Consider the following 17,775-nt stretch of genomic DNA (forward strand, 5'->3'; position numbering starts at 1 on the left):
AATTTTAAATAAACCTAAAATTTCTATGTGTGAACAGCCAGGCTAACAGGGGAACAGTGTCTAGAGTTACAAGTCAATATGGTTGGTTAATACCATTCTCTTCATGAGCGTCTACAGGAAAATTTTATAAATAGCCTTTTTAATGCAAGACTTCTCTTAAACTCACACCCGTAATAATTCTATGCAGAAATAAGACGGCCAAATATGTGGAAATAAATTCCATTTGTGTATTAAATATCTAAGATAGGAAAAAGTATGCATATAAAATTTAAAGCTAGCTAAGGATTCATTGAAAAATTTTTGTATACCGTCTATCCAAATCTGGTTTTAAAGAGACTGTAACATAATTCCAGTAATAAAGACCTTCTGGAATTGGGATTTATGGAAAAGAGATTATAGCTCCATTTGGTTCTAGAAATGCAAAGGGTCTGAATGATCATCTAGGCAGAAGGTACTTTTCTTTCCATGCTAAAGATTAAATGTGGGTTCTGAAAATATTGCTTTAAGCAAGCACACATTTCTTCCACCAGCATTAAATTTTGTATTGATTAATAGTTACCATTTCTTCCCCCTTTGGAAAGAAAACCTGTAGGGACAAAAATCACTATTCTGCTTGCATTGAAATCCCTACTGACAATGAAAGCTAAGCATTGATTTTTGACAGGAGGGGGCAGCTTAGTGAAGAAATGATTTGACCCCTGGATGAGATAATGCTCCTATGATATCGTTATCTAAACAGGATGTATGTGATATCAGTCTAAAGGATTGTATTCCTTTAAATTCCTATATTGTTAATTTCAGAGCATTTTGAGAGAGAACATTTCTTTCAACTGTGAAAAGTAACTCTTTTATAAAACATGACTCTTTATGATAATTCTTTTGAAAAATTATCTGAGTACAGGAAGAGTAACGGAATAGCAAGGGTGGTGATCACAGGGGTTTTGGCCACTTCAGGATTTCAGATAGTGTCTCTGAATTTATCAGGCTCTGGAAAAATCCATCAAGGTTGTAGAAAGTAATCAAGTAATGGCTGAGGATGCATCCTGAATCCTGTTAGGTGATGTGCCACGTCTCTTGTAGAGGGGAAGTCATAGCTGAAGGTGACAGGGATGAGGCAGGGCAGCCTCTTAATACTCTCAACAGTTTCCAACTCATGTCAGGCCAAAACTGTAATAAGAAAGCTCACAGCAGCTGCCTACACTGTATTTGGTTCTAACTCAGATGAGAACATTCATCATTTCTTTGCCCTTCATGAATGCACATGCATGTGCATTTTCAAATAAAAAGTCAAAAGATACTTCAAGGTTTGGATAGAATCCTCATACTTAAAAGTAACCCAAAAGAGCACAGCTTTGAAACTTCAGCAAGTATTAAACAAATAGCAAGATCTTGTCCATTTAAACGTGTATGTCTTCAGATCTGTCAGGTCTTTCCAAATTGTATTTTTGATATGAAAATAGCAGGTTAAATTTAATCTGCACAAGGTCCTACAGACTCCTGGCTGATCTGTTTTACTTAATTGTCCTAAAATCTAAAGTAAAAAGAATTTTGAAATCATACTGACAGTATTTGAATAACAAAAACCAGTGCTTCTTGATATTTTTCTATAGACTTTTATACATAGTCAGTATCTAATTTAGTATTTATAATAATATTATTAATTAAGTGATTTTTTATAACTTTAAGTGATTTGTTCAGAGATCCATTAAGGATTTAGAGGGAGAAAAACCCTATTCTTTCATCATGTAATTACATTGTGCTATTCCAGTACCATCTAGTAAATGGTTGGCATTCTCTACAATTAAACTTGTAGTATGGAGGCTTAGAAAATATTACATATATTTGGATTTCCATTTGGTACTTTATAATGATCACTATCATAATTTAAAATTAGATTTGAAAAACTCTTAGAAAACTAATGTCTGTCTTTTTTTTCTTTTTCTTTTTCTTTTTTTTTGGTGAGAATGATATTCTTTTGGTATACTCTGGTAATCTTTATGACTCACTTGTTATTTATCAATCCATTCACTATTTTCTTAAATTTAAATAAATTTCAGATTATATATATATATATATATTAAATATTTTATTTATTTATTTGAGAGAGAGAGAGAGCATGCATGAGTGGGGGTTAAGGGGGCAGGGGCAGAGGGAGAGGGACAAGAAGACTCCCCACTGAGCAGGGAGCCTGATGCGGGGCCCTATCCCAGGACCCTGAGATCATGACCTGAGCCGAAGGCAGTTGCTTAACTGACTGAGCCACCCAGGCGCCCCCAGATTTAACATATTTAAACTGAACAAATAAGCCAGTGGTGTCACAACTTAAAATTTGTTTGTCAAGGTCATTCCTATGTGAAAAAATATAATTAATAAAGGTACTACAAAATTCTGCTTGCCCATAAGACAAATATTTGTGCTTTGATACACCATACAGTTATTGAATATCCTCATTTTTTCAGGCTCTGAGTTTATGGTGACGATCAAAACTGAGCTCCCTGCTCTGTTTACAATCCTATCTGGGAAAACAGTATTAATTAGAGAAGCACATCGATTGCTGTATACTTGATTCAAATTCAGACGGTGATGATTCTGAAAGAGATTAGGCAATACAACTGGCTCAAACTGGGAGATCGGGGAAGGCTTCCTGAAGAATGCCTGACGAAGCAGCAAGAAATCTGTAGGCTGAGATGTGACACAGGATCCTGGCTTGGGGGGCATTTGAGGAGGAGAAGCAGGCTGTGGGAGGAGCTGGACCAGGAGGGAGCCTGACAGTTTCAAGAAGGGAAAACGGTTCCCAGTGGATGGAAAGCAGAGTGCAGTGATGCCAAAGAATCCAGGGGCTTGCCTAGGCAAGAAGGCTGAAATTTAGCCAAAAGACTGAGAAGCCATTAGAGGGGCTTGGTGTGGACCAAATCAGATTTGCATTTGCAGCTCTCTCTCAGCTTGCAGTACCTGGGGGGGTGGAGGTGGGGATGGGATGGGTGCAAAGTGGATGGGGGAGGGGAGGCAAGTCAGGAGTGCAGGGGAAGAACAGTGGCAGGAATCAGAGGAGGAGTGGATAATGACCTCTCTTTGGTTGTGTTTTTACAAGGAGACACGCATTTGCAGAGCATTTTCTGTCTGATCGAGGGATAAGCGTCCCCCAGACAGCATGAGAGACTGGCCCAATCAGAACATGCTCCGGTGTGTGCAAGCTGAACATCAGCTCTGCATGGTAATGTGATTTTAAAACACTCTCAGGGACGCCTGGGTGGCTCAGTTGGTTATGTGTCTGCCTTGGGATCATGACCTGAGCCAAGCCTTGCCGCGCCTTGCTCGGCAGGGAGCCTGCTTCTCCCTCAGTCTGCATCTCCCCCTGCTTTTGTGCTCTCTCTCTGACAAATAAACTAATAAAATATTTTAAAAAATTAAAAATAAAATAGAACGCTCTTAAATCTATGTAAATAAGGTAAAAATGTTGAAAGATCATTGTATGCTCTTGGTGGTCAGAGATTCAGACTTGGAGTAGCCTACATTTACTGCAGTTTGAGGAGATCTGCTTCTGAGTGCAGCTCCCCACCCATAACAAAAAATGACAAATGATACTTGTCTTTGTTAATAAGCAAGACTGGGTTAGGATTACCACAGAGTCAATACTTATGCCAAAGAGAATATTGCAACCAAACCCAGAAAATACTGTATGTTTTGCTAAGTGAAAAGCACCTCACTGAATATCTGGAAACCTCATTGTCTTCCCATTCTGGCTCTTTTATGAGTTACCATAACTCAGCTCTAGCTGTAATATAACTGACCAGCACTGATGATGAAATCAATAGCCACTAGAACAAAAATAAATGGTGTTTGGGGTGCAAGAAACACTTAGCCATTTTCATCTTAGGGGAAATACATCTGACTTAGATACATTTCACCTCCCGATATTTCATATATATTAGTAAACCATAATTTTACCAAAATTTTTACAATATCTAATCAAGATACATAATGATGTCCTCTCTCTCTTTGTGCTTATGTAGAATCAGTGCATGTTTTAGATGGGAATCACAATGTCATTCAATTTCATTAAAAGTCATTTACGGTTGGGACTTTGTTTTAAGCTTTTCCTACTATTCAGTTCAAAAAGCCTTCAAACAAGTCACTTGGGGAGAATATAGTCAGAGAGCTTAATTGGAAGTCTCCAGATTTGGGAGATAAAGAGGCATCCCTTAACACATATGTGATTCAGCACATAAAATTCATTTTACGGATGCAACTATTTTATTTTTTTTAAGATTTTATTTATTTGTCGGGGGGGGAGCCCAACCGGGGGAGCAGCAGAGGCAGAAGGAGAAGCAGGCTCCCTGGGGAGCAAGGAGCCTGAAGCTGGGCTCTATCCCAGGGATCATGACCTGAGCAGAAAGCAGACACTTAACCGACTGAGCCACCCAGGCGTCCCAAGATGCAACTATTTTAATGCAACATTCAAATGAAGAAACTGAGATCTCATGACTTTTAGCGCATTAATGTTGTTGATTCATTTTTTGAAGGTTGCTGATTCTGAAGAGATTTTATGCCTTAACTGACTCCCCTGTTATAATGATTATGTTAGCTGAGGTGGCATGATTTATGCACATTGCCCCCTTTGGGGGGGCACAGTGACCCCTCCTATTTCTATTATTTTCTATTTCTTGAACATAGCTGACTATTTAAATTGCAGTGAGGTTTGTGTCTGAGCTAGGACTGGTGTTAGAATAGGTTGAAATTTAAGGAGGAGGAATGACAGAATCCCCAGGCACAGACAAAAAGTATACCAAGGAAGCTTCAGAGGAGAAGCCTCTTGACCTTGACACAGGCCTTAGTAAGCTTCTGATAATGGATGAAAAGGAAAATAAAGAGGCATAAGCACTGGGTGTGCGTGTCTGTAATTTATATTATCTATATACATATGTATGGATTGTTCTAACAGTGTCTGTTTATATTGATCTATCCATATTATTTGCTTAAAATATAAAGAGTTGACAGTTGGTAGGCTGCATCTCACATTGTCTATTCTGGCTAAAATGTGGAAGTATGAAGAGGTTGTGATTATAACCATTTATGATTCAGTCAAGTAGTAAGTACTGTCAAGATGATATATCCAATCAGATATTAGGAGGAGCATCTGATTGTAGTAGATTATTCTATCTTAAGAGAGAGGCTGTGGCTATTTAGATTGTGATTTTTGAGTTTATTAGGGCAAAGCAAACTGCCTGCTGAACTCCTCATCATGCGTAGAAGAAACTAACGGGCAAAGGTAAAAATGCTTTATTATCTACAACTGACCTGATTGTATCACAACAGGAAAGGAGCTGACTCTCAGACCTGGAACTAGGTTTGCTGACTCACTGGGCACACAAGTGTTCAGGGACATATGTTGTGAATTTGGAAAGTAGATGAATATATAAAGTCATATGAATATTTATAACTATCCAGTGCTTTTCAGAGCCTGTTTATTAACACAAAACAATTTTAGATGGGCTATCAAGAAAGTACTTTAAAACAAATCGCAGTCTATTTATTTAACAAACATTGATTACGATGCACAAAGTAATGTACTCCAATAATATAAGCTACACATTTATCAAAGAATCCATAGTTTAATAGATTTTACTGCACTGATTATTAACAAAATTGCTTGAAATGCTATATCAACAGCTTTAAATACAAATGCACAGTGACCAAGCTCTAATATAAATGAACGAATTTGACCTGCTGGAAGACCATAGACAGACCATAGGATGCTGAGCAGACCACAGTGAACAGAGGAGACTTTGCCCCCTAAAAATGGTTGCCATGATGTCGTTTTCCTTAACTGATGCCAACTGAGGATACTATTCCTATTTACAGATTTTTTAAAAACAAAATTCTACATACAATTTCCAACATTATAAAATCAGCAGCCAATTCTGATACTCAATATTCAACTGCCAGACCAAATGAGTACTCAGGGGGAAATGACCAGAGGGCTCCCCAGGAGGGACCTTGCCCGTCCTGGTATTGAGAAAATGACTCCAGTGTAGAAAGTCCATGTAAATTGTTGGGGTGCCTGGGTGGCTCAGTCAGTTGAGCAACGGACTCTTGATTTTGGCTCAGGTCATGACCTCAGAGTCCTGAGATGGAGCACCCTGACAGGCTGATGCTCGGTGCGGAGTCTGCTTGACCCTCTCCCTCTGCTCCCCCACTTGCTTGCGTGCTCTCTCTCTCTCAAATAAATACATAAATAAGTAAAGTCTTTTTTTAAAAAAAGGAAAGAAATCCGATGTAAATTGTGCTAACTTTACATATTGAAGGGAATCCCACCAGAGGCGTGTTTCAGAATGTCTTTTTACAGAATGACCCAAAGCAAAAAAATCTCAGAATTTTTATTTTTATGAGTGTGAATTTTAAATGGAAACACACACAGTCTATACTCTATGTACTGATGAAATGTCCTTGTCAGATGACAGCTTGACCAGATTGCTCATTTGAAGTTTATACCTCCCTTCATAAGTAAAAGAATCATTTCAGTTCTTTCCTTTCTCTCCTTTTTTTTTTTTTTTTTCTTCCCTGTCTATAAACAGCTCCCCTGTGGGTCATCGGGGCCTGCCTGCTCTCTGCCCTGGTATAGGAGGGAAGGAGAGAATGGGGAGGGATGATTCACAGTGTGGAGGGCTGGGCACGAGAAGGCCACTAAGCAGAGTCGGTCAGAATACTAGAACGGCCAGAACAATTTGCTGGCTTAAAAATTCTCTTCCTTATGAATATTATTAAAATTGATTCAGTCACCTTGATTTCAGCTTCTTCCTCTCTGACTAGCTCTGATTTTCAGAGGCATTAAGTTGTTGCCCAAGATATGTGTAAATAGGGTCCTTTTCTCTCTACTCAACTTCCTAATGCAAAGGAAGTCCATCGATCATTTAGAGAAGGAATAAGTGAAGGGGACTTATTAATTTTTTTTCTTTAAACCAGAAGATCTCCATAATCTTGGCTGCTTGCTTGCATTGGAGATGATATTCAACGAGTGCAGTTTAGGGGCACCTGGGTGGCTCAGTCGTTAAGGGTCTGCCTTCAGCTCAGGTCATGGTCCCAGGGTCCTGGGATCGAGCCCCACATCGGGTTCCCTGCTCCTCGGGAAGCCTGCTTCTCCCTCTCCCACTCCCCCTGCTTGTGTTCCCTCTCTCGCTGTGTCTCTCTCTGTCAAATAAATAAAATCTGAAAAAAAAAAAAAAATTGCAGTTTACAATCCAAAGGACTGGACCCATTCTGTAGTAATTTTCTTTATTTGAGGGCATATGTCTTCTTTATTGTATTCTTTCTTGTTTATCCATCTTGCCAAGTTTTCCAGTAGAAGTATCCAAATAAGATCTTTAGCAACTTACTTTGGATGTTAGTTTTCTTTTGAAGGACAGTTATTAAACTCCTAAGAATGCTCATTTTCTTCTTTTTTTTTTCCTTTTTCTTATAAAGCTGTGTCATTACTTTTTTCCAGTCTTCTATTTCTCAATAATATGTTACATTGAAGGAACACAAAATGGTCTTAATTTTGCAATAATGATCAAGGCAAAAAGTGTTTCCTGGGAACTAATGCTTCCCCGACAGGATGAAATGGCTTGAGGTCCAACTGGTTAAGATGCCGCAGGAAATGCCACAGGCCAAGATTTGTATTATTTCCCTGAGATGAAAATGAACCCCCCCAAAAAAAGGCGAAATGGATTTTTTTTCCCACTGATGGGTAAAATGGCCTCATTTTGGATGCAGAAGACATTTGAAGAGAAGGTATGTGTTCCATAACAGCTAAATCAAAATTTTCAGTGATCTCTGTTCTTGTTTTTAATACAGTACAGAGCAAACTATAATCACAGAAAAGGCCTGAGCTTGCCTTTTGAGCTTCCGCACTCTTAAACATTTCTTCTTCTTTATTTAAAGAAGCAGAAGGGGAGGAAAAACATTCAAATACAATGTTGCTGCACGCCAGTGACCTTATCGGCCTTTTCTTAGAAGTACCTTTCAACTTCATTCAGTTTGGTAATTTCTTTTTCTGTCTTCCATTTAGATTTAGCCAGAGATAGATTTTTTTTTTAAAGATTTTATTTATTTATTTGAGAGAGAGAGTGAGAGAGAGAAAGAGCACAAGAGGGGGGAGCGGGAGAGGGAGAAGCAGACTCCCTGCTGAACAGGGAGCCCGATGTGGGACTCGATCCCGGGACTCCAGGATCATGACCTGAGCCGAAGGCAGTCGCTTAACCAACTGAGCCACCCAGGCACCCCAGAGATAGATTTTTAACAGGTTGCACTATATGTGCATTTTCCTAAAATAGTGAAGCTGCTATTAACAGATCGGTATAATAGTTAAAGTAATTAGAAGGATTCCATCCTTGTGTTAATTAACACATATTTATGATTGCCCGTGTGAACAAGGGCAAAGGGGGTAGAGAGGTGTTAAGATGTGTCAGTTAGAGTTCAAGTCTTCAAAGACCTTTCATTCTAGCATAGGGTAAAGACAAGCATATATAATTATAATACAAGATGGTACATAAAAATGTGAAAAGTGTCCTTCCATATTTCAAAGTAAGAGTGACCAGCTCTGGCTCAGTCCATCTGTGGGATCTTTGGGAGAGGATTCGACATATGAACAACTTGCTAACAGGTAGTCTTGCTCTCAGAAGCCAAACTGGGCATTCATGTGGTCAGAATTGGTAGGTGCAGAAATGCAGATTTTCTTAACAATGGTTCTAAGGCTTTATCTTTCAAAGAAACCTAGTTTGAATAAATAGAACAAACAGAGAGCGGACGTTTATACCTACTTTCACCACGTGCTAAATGGATCGGGGTGGGGCTTTAAGGCCACATTCAACGGGGTCCACAGCACTCTGTGGCACAGGATAGAGTGAAGAAATCCAGAGTTCTCCACTGCAACAGAATAGCTCTGTCTCCCTGAAGAAATCCTTCCAGCTAGACATGTATTTGGGTCTACAGGTGTTTTCTTTAAAATGCAAGCAACCCTTTGGTGTATTTTAAGCTTTACAGAAAAGCCACCTTCGGTTTAGCATGGAATGGCTTAAAAATCAGATTACTTTTCTCCAAATACCTGATATAATTTCCATTAAAGAGATAGAAATTTTGATAGCGGTTGGTGGGGTGAAGTTATTTTGAAGTGAAGTGTCCCTGGGTAGAATGCAGATCAGAGGGTTGTGAGTAGTCAGAAAAGCCTTGGGGAAGCAGAGGAGGGGGTTCTCAAAAGCCAGGAGACAGATGCTGGACAGAGGGGGCAGAGCAAGGACATTCAACCCCTTCGAATTATACCACTCACTTGCTGGCCCTAAAGAGTTACTACAAGAAGATGAATCTTTTTTTTTATTTTTTTATTTTTTTATTTTTTTAAAGATTTTATTTATTTATTTGAGAGAGAGAGAATGAGAGAGAGAGAACACATGAGAGGGGATAGGGTCAGAGGACGAAGCAGACTCCCTGCCGAGCAGGGAGCCCGATGCGGGACTCGATCCAGGGACTCCAGGATCACGACCTGAGCCGAAGGCAGTCGCTTAACCAACTGAGCCACCCAGGCGCCCCAGAAGATGAATCTTAATAATAGCTTTTGACCTACTTTGAGTCTTCAGTATGTCTTAGTTTGTTTTTTTGTTTTTTTTTTTTCCCCTCAATCACATAGCTATATAGATTAAGTGCACTGTCAAATCAAGAACTCCTATTCAAGTAGGCTTTAAAAATGTCACAAAAGAATGTTTGAGTCTACATCTGCATAGAGATACTGCCCTCAGTGTGCTCAAGGTGGTGTTTGAGAGCTTATAGTGTCTACAGAAGACTTAGAATGTTGTAGGATAAGAGATGGCTGTGTTTCCCTTGATATTAAATATCTCAGATGGTCATTGTGAGCCCCACCCATGGAGTCCATGCTGTGTCCGAAACTTGCTGTGCTGTGGGTCAGTGACCCACTATCCACTCTGGATGGACTGCAATGTTTTTGAGAAAAATGCCTTCATTCTTTACTATCTCTCTAAAATGGTGGCTAACATATAAATAAAGAATGAATAAATGCATGCGTTCTTAATACATTATGACTAGTCTGTATGTTCTTTTAGCATTACCTTTAGATACCATTTTTTCATAAGAGTTGCAGTTCTTTGGTTTTGTTGTGTTTGGTTTTTTCTCTGTATAAAAGGAAGACTTGCACAGGGACGTTACAGGTATCTCTTCTATATCTAAACATTCTTTAAAATGTGTGGACAGAGAAAGGTAGAGAGCGTGACCTGAAAATAGGGGTAGATTGGAATGTAAACAAACTGGGAATTAAATAGAATACCAAACACTTACTAACATTTTCCATAGTTTCAGTAAACTCTACCCATTCTTTATTCCCTAACAGCTGATCTTTCAGAGATAAGTGAAAAATATGATCTTGTTTCTGTCTCTGCTTAAAACCAGCTTGGGTCTTAGCATAGAATGAGGTAAATCTAACCACATGCCAATCATTCATATAATGACATATAAGTAGTATTTAGTAAGAACTAAAAATTATTTATGATCAGCTCTTGGTAGGAGTTCAGGATATTCAGTATGACTCAATTTTTTTTACCTTCCCTTGCAACCAAATTATATACTACGAACACTTGTGATTTTTGTTTCTATCCAACACATGCATATACATAAAGACATCGTTAGGAAAAGTGATAATTAACGAAACTTTCTGGAGTGAGTATAGATAGAGTGTGTTCTGCTGTGACAGATTTTTTTCTTCACAGAATTCATTTTCTGTGTATCTACCATGTGTCAGATACTCCAGAGTTTCTGTGGTAGATACAAAAGGCTTACATGACATTTTTCTACAAAGAAGTTTGATCAATAGTGAGAGGATAAGCCAACACATGTAAAATATTTCTAGAGAAATGCGAACAAATAGTAAAATGTTGAATTGGGTGAAACAAGTGCTTTCTGGCTTTTAAGACATTAGAGGCAGTGATTGTGGGAAGCACCATGGTGGGAATGTGAGAGTTAAAACAGAAAGTCCATGAATGGATACAGTTCATGCACACAATAAGGAGAGAGCCCAATTTCCGCATACCAGGTATTTTTGTTTAATTTGATATTCATTCTTTGCCTGGTTCCAGTCAAGATGACCTCAAGCTTTCTACTCCAGAACAAGCCAGACAAGTTCCACTTCTTATAGGTGTTAAATTCCTTCTCTTATTAATTTTGTTCATTGGAGTCATTAGTTGGTAGATCCCAATTCAGGTACTTGTCCTCCTTAATTTCATTCTACGGTTCCATGGGCTAATGATATAGTATTCCTCAAATGAATCTGAAAGTTTCATTTATGCCAGAATTTCTATCATAAAAGCATAGTTGAGAGTGTTGATGGAAAATTAAGATGATATAAATATGTAAGAGCTGGGAAATATATAATCTTAAACATTCCACATTATTTTTATTATCTCTTTCTCACAGCCTTATGAGGCCTTGGATACTAATATAAAAACCAAAATTAGAAACTTCTCCTCTGTGGATGTTTATTGCTCAGTCTACAGTGCATGCAGTCTTGATTTTAAAGCTCTAACACACACACACACACACACACACACAAATGATACTGTTTTACCTTCTTTTTTTTTTTTTTTTTTTTTTTTTTTTTTTTTTTTTTTTTTTTTTAATTTTTTTATTCTTATGTTAATCCCCTTACATTACAACATTAGTTTTAGATGAAGTGTTCCATGATTCATTGTTTGTGCACAACACCCAGTGCTCCATGCAGAATGTGCCCTCCTAAATACCCACCACCAGGCTAACCCATCCTCCCACCCCCCTCCCCTCTAGAACCCTGTTTGTTTTTCAGAGTCCATCGTCTCTCATGGTTCGTCTACCCCTCCAATTTCCCCCGCTTCATTCTTCCCCTCCTGCTACCTTCTTCTTCTTCTTCTTCTTTTTTTTTTTTTTCTTAACATATATTGCATTATTTGTTTCAGAGGTACAGATCTGAGATTCAACAGTCTTGCACAATTCACAGCGCTTACCAGAGCACATACACTCCCCAGTGTCTATCACCCAGTCACCCCATCCCTCCCACCCCACCCCCCACTCCAACAACACTCAGTTTGTTTCCTGCGATTAAGAATTCCTCATATCAGTGAGATCATATGATACATGTCTTTCTCTGTTTGACTTATTTCACTCAACATAATACCCTCCAGTTCCATCCACGTTGTTGCAAATGGCAATATCTCATTCCTTTTGATGGCTGCATAATATTCCATTGTATATATATACCACATCTTCTTTATCCATTCATCTGTCGATGGACATCTTGGCTCTTTCCACAGTTTGGCTATTGTGGACATTGCTGCTATAAACATCGGGGTGCACGTACCCCTTCGGATCCCTACTTTTGTATCTTTGGGGTAAATACCCAGTAGTGCAATTGCTGGGTCATATGGTAGCTCTATTTTCAACTTTTTGAGGAACCTCCATACAGTTTTCCAGAGTGGCTGCACCAGTTTGCATTCCCACCAACAGTGTAGGAGGGTTCCCCTTTCTCCGCATCCCCGCCAACATCTGTCGTTTCCTGACTTGTTAATTTTAGCCATTCTGACTGGTGTGAGGTGATACCTCATTGAGGTTTTGATTTGGATTTCCCTGATGCCGAGCGATATTGAGCACTTTTTCATGTGTCTGTTGGCCATTTGGATGTCTTCTTTGGAAAAATGTCTGTTCATGTCTTCTGCCCATTTCTTAATTGGATTCTTTGTTCTTTGGGTGTTGAGTTTGATGAGTTCTTTATAGATTTTGGATACTAGCCCTTTATCTGATATGTCATTTGCAAATATCTTCTCCCATTCTGTCGGTTGTCTTTTGGTTTTCTTAACTGTTTCCTTTGCTTTGCAAAAGCTTTTTATCTTGATGAAGTCCCAATAGTTCATTTTTGCCCTTGCTTCCCTTGCCTTTGGCGATGTTTCTAGGAAGAAGTTGCTTCGGCTGAGGTCAAAGAGGTTGTTGCCTGTGTTCTCCTTTAGGATTTTGATGGACTCCTGTCTCACATTGAGGTCTTTCAGCCATTTGGAGTCTATTTTTGTGTGTGGTGTAAGGAAGTGGTCCAGTTTCATTCTTCTGCATGTGTCTATCCAATTTTCCCAACACCATTTGTTGAAGAGACTGTCTTTGTTCCATTGGACATTCTTTCCTGCTTTGTCGAAGATTAGTTGACCATAGAGTTGAGGGTCCATTTCTGGGCTCTCTATTCTGTTCCATTGATCTATGTGTCTGTTTTTGTGCCAGTACCATGCTGTCTTGATGATGACAGCTTTGTAATAGAGCTTGAAGTCCGGAATTGTGATGCCACCGGCTTTGCTTTTCTTTTTCAATATTCCTCTGGCTATGCGGGGTCTTTTCTGGTTCCATACAAATTTTAGGATTATTTGTTCCATTTCTTTGAAAAAAGTGGATGGTATTTTGATGGGGATTGCATTGAATGTGTAGATTGCTCTAGGTAGCATTGACATCTTCACAATATTTGTTCTTCCAATCCATGAGCATGGAACGTTTTTCCATTTCTTTGTGTCTTCCTCAATTTCTTTCATGAGTATTTTATAGTTTTCTGAGTAAAGATCCTTTGTCTCTTTGGTTAGATTTATTCCTAGGTATCTTATGGTTTTGGGTGCAATTGTAAATGGGATCGACTCCTTAATTTCTCTTTCTTCTGTCTTGTTGTTGGTGTATAGGAATGCCACTGACTTCTGTGCATTGATTTTATATCCTGCCACGTTACTGAATTCCTGTATGAGTTCTAGCAGTTTTGGGGTGGAGTCTTTTGGGTTTTCCACATAAAGTATCATATCATCTGCAAAGAGTGAGAGTTTGACTTCTTCTTTGCCAATTTGGATGCCTTTGATTTCTTTTTGTTGTCTGATTGCTGTGGCTAGGACTTCCAATACTATGTTGAATAGCAGTGGTGATAGTGGACATCCCTGCCGCGTTCCTGACCTTAGGGGGAAAGCTCTCAGTTTTTCCCCATTGAGAATAATATTTGCTGTAGGTTTTTCATAGATGGCTTTTATGATATTGAGGTATGTACCCTCTATCCCTATACTCTGAAGAGTTTTGATCAAGAAAGGATGCTGTACTTTGTCAAAAGCTTTTTCTGCATCTATTGACAGGATCATATGATTCTTGTTCTTCTGTTTTACCTTCTGACAGGTAAAAAACCAGAGCCTAATTGTTGTGGTGGTTGTGAATTTTGAGCAAAGGTACTTTCTAAGAAGATGTATTTTTTCTTTTAATTTTCATTCCCAACTTCACAATATACATATATGTAGAGGTTGTGATTTTAATGGGCTCCCACCCTCACATGTACACAGACGTACACATGCTTTCAAACATAAACACACAAATATGTAAACATATATATGAAGATTGGTTACAACACAATTCACTCCCAAATCTCACTCCTCTTATGCTTACTGTTCAAGAGCTATATAACTTTCCAGGGTTGGTTTCTGCTCCTCGACCCCCACCAAGGTTGAGTTGAGCTACAGAACAAGAATATTATGGTGTTATTAAAATGAGAAGCTTCTCAAAAGGTTTCAGGATCTGACGTCCTATACTAAAAGCAACCCTTATTGAAATATAAATATAATGAAACCATTAATTACATAAAAGTAGAAATATTTCTAATTTTCAAAACTACTTCTCACTGAATACATATTGGGACTCAGGTTATCTACAGGATCCATGCACAACAGAAAACATTATCCACATATCATAGATGATGAAACCATTACACAGAGAAAGTGGTTTGCCACAGATTGCCATAGATCGTGAGTGGGGGAGCAGGGGATCAGTTCTCAGTCACTTCTATTCCAAAGCCAAAGCATCTTCCATAAAAGCAGAAATACCGCCACATGTTTCACATGCTAACTCATTTAACATTACAGGTGTTTTATATAGATTCATGCTTGACATCAAAATCACAGAATTTTAGAACAAGGATGGACCTTATCACGATATTTTAGTAATTGGCTGCTGAGCTGTACTCATCTATTTTTGAATTCTCTTCTCTCTGAAACATCTGTAAAAATCAATAGAACCATCCGTTGACTTTCAGGTGGGCTTTAGCTTTCACAAGCTTTTAACTACCAGGCTTCTCCCATGTACTTTCCAATTCTGGCTTAAGGAGCAACTACCATCTAAACTACATGGGTGAGTTAAAATGCAAGGGCAAGTAGGTTTTGCCACTCTCGCGGTGAACTCTTCCTCTGATATGCAGAGTGATCGGGCTTCCCAAATTATCTCTGGTGAAGAAGCGAGTTTTGATTTGTGTGCGTTTCCACTCTGTTTTGGGCCAAGAGAACAATGTTTGGTCTAGTGCACATGGCACGTTTGCAGCTTGCCACACATGTTCTTTGCTGGTTCAACCAAACCCTGAGTCATTTTTGTCCATTAACTCCATGAGATAAATCCACTAAGGGATGGGTGTCATGGCAGGGCCAAATTTCTATCAAAGATTCCAAGATGTTAACTGCAAATTCTGAATGCCTATCATCACTGTTAGGTTTTGGACTTGTGTTGGTTCACAGACCACAGTCTGAGAAAAACCAAGAGGAATTACTCGTTAATTTGTAACAGCTCAGCTACCAACCCCATGAGAAAAAAAAAAAAAAATGGGGCGAGGAATTTATATTGTGATTCATATTCATTGTGCTAATATGTGTTAAACACTCAGAGAATAGACCTGCCTGGTGTTTGGGAAAACATTTTCCTTCCCCTGCCTTTAAAAGCACTTATAGGCACCAGAAGACAGCAGAGTAGGGAACATCGCGGGCTAACTGGGCCAGTGAGTTGGTCAGTCGGCTCGTGCACTCTGACCCTCAAATACACCGAGAAGTGAAGGGATTCATCAGCAGGGCGCAGAGAAGGGGACGTGCGTACACCCAATCAGTCAAGGTGACTGACGGCCTGTTAAAATATTACAGTGAAACACCATGTTTTGCTACGGAGGTCACTAAAAGTGGCCCGCCCAGATGTTAATGGGTCAGGCTTCACAGGTGTGTGGCAGCCGTCTGAAAATCTCCATAGTGCGCATCCTTCAAGTAAACCAAAGGCAGTCAGAGAGAAGCCGGGCGGTTTTTGAGATGCTCAGAGAATCGAGAAGTGGAATGCCTCCTGAGCCAGCAGTCCATCGGAACTTTGGATAGAATTTGGTAGAGTTGACTCCAGACGCTAAGTATGTGCAGGTCTAACTGCTTTGTCGTATTCCACTGAATACATGCCCGTGGATTACCTTTCCATTTCTGCTGTCACAGGTCTAGAATGGCGCCATTCGCCTTGGCCACAAGCCAGGCTAAGACGACCAGTTTAGAAGAAAACTTGACTACCCTCTGGTGACCTTGCTACCTGTGAATGAATGTGACTGCTCATTTGTAAAGGCTCTGGGCGGGGGCAGGGGATCACTCTCTGATTTCTGATAGTTAAATAATGTGCTGGATCTATATCTATAAATATGGGTATATATTTGGTTTTTTTCAGACGAACCTATAATACCATATGCATTATCATGAATATTAACTGCGAGGAAGGCTAATAGCATTTAATTACGAGGACAGAGTAGCTTCAGTTTGGTGGACATACTCCGTGAGCAAGCAAGGATAATTCACACAGACACATGCCTTTGCCATCCAAATAAAGAGGAGTAAGTCTATATTTGAGTTTGTGGAAAAGTTTTTAATTATTCTATTTTGTGTGTAGCCCTCTGGCTAAACATCTCCTAGCACAGGGAGCGTAGAAATCACTGGGCGGTCCTAGTGAAACACTAAGGGTTGCCCGCCCCATAAGCCGAGGTTGGGCTTGGATTTATGTTCTAACGACTTCCCAGGTGATGCTCACTCAATTCTCAGGTTGATCTTCTGATTAAAAGCGAGTATAATGCGGGGCGCCTGGGTGGCTCAGTCGTTAAGCATCTGCCTTCGGCTCAGGTCATGGTCCCAGGGTCCTGGGATCGAGCCCCACATCGGGCTCCCTGCTCCATAGGAAGCCTGCTTCTCCCTCTCCTACTCCCCCTGCTTGTGTTCCCTCTCTCACTGTGTCTCTCTCTGTCAAATAAATAAATAAAATCTTAAAAAAAAAAATGAGTATAATGCTCCACTATTAACAGATCAAAGCCCAAAACTCCATTGCTGGGTGCAGCAGGTCCATGAAAATCTGGCCCAACCCCCTTTTCCATTCTCAGGTCCTCGCATGACTCTTGCTCGACTGCGCACTGACAATGCTCGAGCTCAGTATCGGCCATTCTCTGAATATACCGTCGTCTTTGAGGCTTTCGTGTTCGATCTTACTGTCCCTTCTGCCCAGAGTGTCCCTCCACCTGTAGAGTGAAAAATGATCACCTTTCCTTCAAGGCAAGTTCCAGTCAAATTTCTTCTAAGGAAAATACTGCCTAGGACTAAATTTAAGTGAATAAAAATGAGGACCTCTCAAAATTTGATTACAGTGGATTGTTTCATCATGTAATTTATGGACGTCCTGAGGATGCTGCTACGTGCTTCAGTCTGTTCCATTAGGGGGTACGAGATTCAGTGTGAATTTTGGATCATAAACTGTTTTCATCATTCACTTGATACCATTTCATTTTGTATCATGATTTTTAATAAAAAGTTTCTGTCTATGAGAATGTTTGATATGGATTTTAATAATGTGCCAAACCACACACGCAAAAAGGTTGACCATAACACTTACGAACATCATTCATTATCATACTAAAATGCAAATAGCCTAGGTATGAGG

This window comes from Mirounga angustirostris, unplaced genomic scaffold (assembly GCF_029215605.1).
Source record: "Mirounga angustirostris isolate CCGP_5_RB_7025 unplaced genomic scaffold, mMirAng1.0.hap1 SCAF_3, whole genome shotgun sequence".
Taxonomy (NCBI): Eukaryota; Metazoa; Chordata; class Mammalia; order Carnivora; family Phocidae; genus Mirounga; species Mirounga angustirostris.